Source organism: Bombus vancouverensis, chromosome 4 (assembly GCF_051014615.1).
Source record: "Bombus vancouverensis nearcticus chromosome 4, iyBomVanc1_principal, whole genome shotgun sequence".
Taxonomy (NCBI): Eukaryota; Metazoa; Arthropoda; class Insecta; order Hymenoptera; family Apidae; genus Bombus; species Bombus vancouverensis.
In genome coordinates, this window is record NC_134914.1 from 15,420,257 (window position 1) to 15,426,256 (window position 6,000).

Genomic DNA, 6,000 nt, shown 5'->3' on the forward strand with positions numbered 1-6,000 from the left:
TAAAATCGCCTATTAGCTGTTGACACGCTGAACTCCTGAGTCATTCCACATTATGTATAACCTTACGAAGTATAATTAACTTTTTCGGCAAAAGAAAAAATAAAATATACCAGGAATGATTAATTCGTGGATGCACATTTATCAAGTATGTTTTATAGTTTCATAAAGTTCATTAACGATTTAAATTTGCATGGTGCGTCGAATGTCGCGTCTAATCGCTTATAATCATCGGAACGTTAAATCGATTTTATGAATATCCTCTCGGAAGACGATTCAATATTCCCTTGCAACTTTTACAATCGTTGTCGTAGGAACATGCGCTTTACGTGTGCTATATGTTTTGGCGTCAATAATTCATAGATGCGGATAAAAATTCGCAATATCAGGAATTTCCTTCGAGAACCTTCGAAGACAACTGTATAAAAGAAGTAACCTTCGAGCAAATCCCTGAGAAACCATCTAAATCCCAAATTCTCCAAAATGGTAAAAGAGTCGGCATTCCTATTACATACGAATTCCAGCATCGGTCCCAGCGCACAACTTTAATAAGTCTTTCGATAGAGTTGTCTAGGTTGCAATGGGCGGCGTACTAAGCAAGAATCCGGCAAAGGAAATGCCAGCGTCACGTAACGAGCGGCAAACGAATTTCCATGAAAACTAGCGCGCGGCGTGTACCTGAGGGGTGGGCGTGCGTTCGAAAGAGGGCGGGAGAGTCTCTCTCTCTCTCTGTCTGTTTCTCTGAACACGGCGTGCAAATCGGATTTCCTTTCGTTAGAGTCGCTCGGCTCTCCACGGTTCGGCCAACGATATAGCTTGGTCTCGCTCTCGCATCTCGTTATGCGCGCCTCGTCTTGAAAGAAGAAAGTCTACAAACGAGAGGCAGCTTACGGAACGGGCGCGAGTCGGAAAGAGGAAGAAGGAGGATCCTGACGGTCGACCGTGAGGAAAAGAGGCTGCCGGCTCTCTGGAGAGGGGCACATCCCCCTTTGACTCGTAGAAAAGAAGGGGCCAGAGGTGTGAGCCACGGAGCAGGGCTAACTGCTCGTTTATTATGCATCGAAATGCCAGCAACGATGCCACGCGAGTGGACAGGACGTTGTAAACGGTCCGCAAAAATGAAGTAACGGCCGGCGCTGCTCTGAGTGATTCCGCGTCGCTCCGGGCTAGAACGCGGCGAAGAGGCCTTCTTCGACGCGCGAACCTTCTTCCCTCGCACTCTCCACACGACCGCCGGTCCTTTCCTTTTCGCGCGAACCCTCCTTCGATCGTTATTACCAATCCGATCGATCATTCCGACCGGAACCGTTTGCTCGACCAGCACAGGTTCTTTCTCGTGGAAGTGGCTCGTGCCTCGGCTTTTCGTGTAAATGCGAGTATGATTAATGCGATTTGATCGAGAGTATATTCGTTGGGATAGGTTTGAGTGGGATTCGCGATATATGCTACGATTTATAATTATTCGAACGATTTCGAAAGTGGATAGACATGGACTGTTTTTTTTAGTCACAGCAGACCACGACAACTTACGTCAAGTTAATTTTATGGTATTAAATACCCACGAGCATAGTGGATATAGCGCAGGTTGGAATACGGTGTGCAAAATAAATATATAGAAGTAAGAATATAATATAGATATTGCGTTGGAATAATTAATAACAATAAAGATAGAAACGTTGCCGTACAACGAATTACGAAGGGATTGTACTCATGTTGATAATTATCGTGACAAAAACAGATTACCTACTACGATTATATTGGAAAAATTTGTAAGGGGACATATATGTACACATATGGCATACATAATAATTATAAGGAATCTACCTTAAATATCAGAAGCAAGCGGATATACAAAGTTGTCTAGAAAATGTTACCACCTTAATTATTTTCAACATTGTTGCGATATAACCCTCTTCGAGTAATACCTACATAATTAGTAAAATTGATAGCTGTATCTCACCGTACCCATAACAATATTTCAAAAACTTCGTAACGTAGCATATGTTATGCAAATTACAGGTTTTGACTACAAGCACTTTCACGACCTGAAATACTTGTCTTCCATTGTTAAACATTGTAATATCATGCGCTCGAAATTTATTCGCCAACCAAGGACACCAAAAAAAGATATTGTACGTTGTGCTTAAAAAAATTGCGGAAAATTGATACGTTTAATTTTTAATAATAAAAATCAATTTCAAAAATACATCCACCATGCTAAAGGGAAAAAAGAATAAATGAATACGCGAAGTTACTTATTGATATTCAAATTTAGGAAAGTATATCCCGATTAACTCACTCTCTGGTATTCCTCGTATGGAACGAAATTAGAGCAGTGAAATTACTGGCAAATGGTAGTCGTTTCAACATGAAACCGGCGCACAATCGGGCACAATGTAGTAAAATAGTCCCAAGTTGCAATTTACTTCCAGCTACTTAACAAGCATCTATCTTCGAAAAGCGCAGACCTCGGCTGCCCTAAATGTACGCATATAAAAATCGCACCCGGAGAAAATCGAACTAAGATTAAGTTAAACCGGATCGGGCGATACCGCCTGGTGTCCGCCATTTCCAGCCGAGCCCGGATTCAATAATTCTTTCCCGTAATCTCTCGGTAATTTCGAAAAGTAAATTCTGTGAGTAAATTCCGTCGAAAAGCGGAACGTTATCGAGGTCGTTCTGAATTCCCTAATAACGCTACTTCACTGAAATCTGAAACGCCCGGCCAAACAGAGAGAGCCGCGTATTTATATTCATGGAATGCTTTATCTCGGTATTATTAACGTCATCATTTATATGCCGGATTGATCTTCCGCACGAAGCTCGGGCATGCAACACACAACCGGCGTTGGACGGTCGTTTCGCGACATAAAACTCCATCGATTGCCGAGTGATACGTTCGCGCGCGGCTGGTTTAAACGCGACACACCACGGCTAACGCGCTATGATTCACATCGCGAGGTGGGTCTCGTGTAAATCCCTGTTCATAAGTATCAGGATACTTATTGGTTTAACACGAAATGTTGTAATGGAACGATATTAATACAGAAACGATTAATTTCGCGACGACGTGCTGTACTATGATATATGTTGAAATCAGCAGTAATATAGTTCCGTTCTTGTTGTACTTTTCCTTGAGATCCGTTCATTCTATTTTTTTACATTTCTCACATTCCTTCCATCCCTTGCATTCCCTACATTCCGTCCATCCCTTACATTTCCTACATTCTTCACTTTTCTTTTCTTTCCGACACTTTGTATCCATTGTCCCGCTTTGCAATAAATAAATGTATGGTAGTAAGTAATTTGTTTGTCGAAAAGGTTGATGTTAATCGTGTGTCATGTACTCGTATAAAGTGGTGCTGATCAATTTGACTCGAGAGAGAGAGACTCGTATAATTTTGAATTAGATTTCTTGCGAGTTCACCTCGTTTCTTCAATACCTATGTATCCTAATAATCGTGAACGAGATAAGCGTGCTTCAACGACCGTTAATTACTCGGATTACCAAGCCAAGTAATTAACACCTGAACGAATACGGTTGATTAATTACCAACTCACCATTCCGGGGATCGGTGTTCTGCACAGTCTTCCCGCCTCTCTGTTTCGTTTCTGCCGACGTCACATTCTTCGCGCGAATCTGAAAGACAGAAAAAAATCGCTCGTTACCAATCTGTCGCGTTCACGCGGTGCTACATCGTCGTGGACGCGGAAGGTGTGCGGGTCGTTTGCGGTTAATATCGTCGATCATCGGCGTAGATTGGATCGAAGAGCCGAAGCCTCTGTATAACTTCGAAACGCGTAACGCATCGTCCTCGTTGAGAAATAAATTTGCGACGCGTCACGAGGCAATTGGGGAGAGAGGGGAAGAGATCGATCCTCGATTACGCGGCGGTCTGACCGTGGACGTGCAAACAGGCCTATACCGAGATCTAATTATCCCGGCTGTTCGTCGATAAAAACAATATTAATTTTCCTCGAGACGGGGTATACAACCGGCGTATCGATTTATCGGGTGTTCCTTCCAATTTCGGTTACAGACCTTCCTCTCGCACGCGATTAATCCTGTATCGATCCAGTTCGGATCGAGTCACTAGCGGATATAAAATATCTTTTTCACGCGTTTTACATTTTCCTCGTCAAAATATTGCACTACTATTATATTGTACTTGTACTTGTATTATACTGTACTAATTGTTTTTGACAGTCTTACAATGCAGGATCAGTTGCTGGCTTATTGCGTTTTTTATTAATTAATTCTTCGTTTATCGTCCGTTACGTAAAGATTTAGTCTACATCGCATCGTTAAATTTATTCACCTACAAACACCCGGTATAATCCAGTGGCGCACCGTATATCGGTAATTCAAGCGGCGTTTGCTCGATGAGCGGTATTCTATAATTAGTATCGGACAGGGGAATTTTTATTTTCGTTTAAACTTGAACGTCCTTGCCTGGCGGCCCAACGTCACGGATTCGTATCTTTTTTACCCCGGCTCCGGAGGCGGCAGACCACGGAGATTTCGCGGCCGGTTCGATAATAATTATTATCGTCGAAGCTTATTTTTTCACCTAGCGTCCTCATCGTGCTGGATCGCGTTCGGCCGTGTAGTACTCACGCGTTACGAACGCTAATTCGCTCTCTCTGGCGGTCAGTTAAAAAAATGAGGATTACAAATAATTTGAATCGCAAGCACCACGATACGCCGGCGGCGGACATCGTCCGGCGACCACCTGGCGTCTTCTTTTCTTTCCTTCGAAAATTTTGCCCCGTCTCCACCGTCTCCACACAGAGTCTGTTCTTTTCATTTTCTGATTATTGTAGTTGCTAGGAGTATTCAACTATAGCAAGATATCGCCCTATTGTCGAGGTAATAGATTTTTTACATTTCTCACATTCCTCACAAGGAGAAGATTATCGCATAAGGTTATCACGAAGACAAAATATGTTCTCAGATGCATTAAAATTAGGATATATTACTGAAAATTTAAGAGCAGATATCTATATTTAACTAATATATAAGAGAACGAGAAGGACGTACCCATATTATTTTTAGATCTTATATTATAGTAATAGTGAATAATAACGAAGAATCTTTCGTTTGGTTCGACACAAAGGGTGCAGCATCGGCTAACTATTAAATTCGAACTCTTACAACGTATTTCTTTTACCGTGTCCTATCTTTATTTTCTTAGATCATTGTTCTGCATCGAAGGCAAAGAATGTTTACCGCTGTACTCGCAACCTACAAATATTATTCTCTATGCAAAATGTTTCGGTATTTTTATATCGATCCTACCATGATATCGGTAGACTTTGACTCTCGATGAATTCTTCTGCAACAACTTTTCGGGATCTCTTAATAGCCCAACTCGCGTTATTCATACGTATATTTCCGTAACAATCAAATTTACAAGCGTTCCGAGCAAAAGGAGAAACTAAAAAAGAATCGTTCATCCGTGAGCCTGTTGGTAGTTGGTCAGCCCCAGCGAGCATGTAACGACCGATGATTATTTTCGGTATTTTTCGCAAACGTCCACGACTAATAGCTCGTGACTGGAAACCTCAAAAAGCGTCCATAAATCCGGCCGGATTTTGTTTTCACGATTTAGTGACCGCTATTTTTAATTCATCCCGCGTAATTTCGAGAGCTTTAGCCTTGAGTGCCTCGATGAGATTCATGCTCCGCTAACCGGACCCGCTCGAAAACTATTCTCTATGTATTATACACGCTCATACATTTTCATTTTGAGGACGTGCGTCGAAAATGAAACAACGCTCGTTCTACAAATGGCTAGCGTGTGACACACGGTCATCATCATCGGCGTCGTCGTTGTCGTCGTCGTCGTCTTCGTCGTCTTCGTCGGCTCCGTCGGCTTCGTCGTCTTCGTCGTCGTCTTCGTCGTCGTCTTTGTCGTCGTCGTCGTCATCGTCGTCGTCGTCGATGGCCTCGGCGGCGGCGTCTCCGACAACAAGCATCGGTGGATACGGGAATAGGCTTAA

General features: G+C 42.6%; 1 protein-coding gene across 1 annotated transcript in view; it reads right to left on the reverse strand.

Annotated features, from left to right (window-relative positions):
- zfh2 (Zn finger homeodomain 2) overlaps nucleotides 1-3,640 on the reverse strand; it is a 389,827-nt gene extending 386,187 nt beyond the window's left edge. The window contains exon 1 of the mRNA XM_033350922.2: nucleotides 3,559-3,640. The gene's annotated coding sequence lies outside the window, so the exon portion shown is untranslated. The remainder of the gene's footprint in view (nucleotides 1-3,558) is intronic.
- Nucleotides 3,641-6,000: the final 2,360 nt, after the last annotated feature.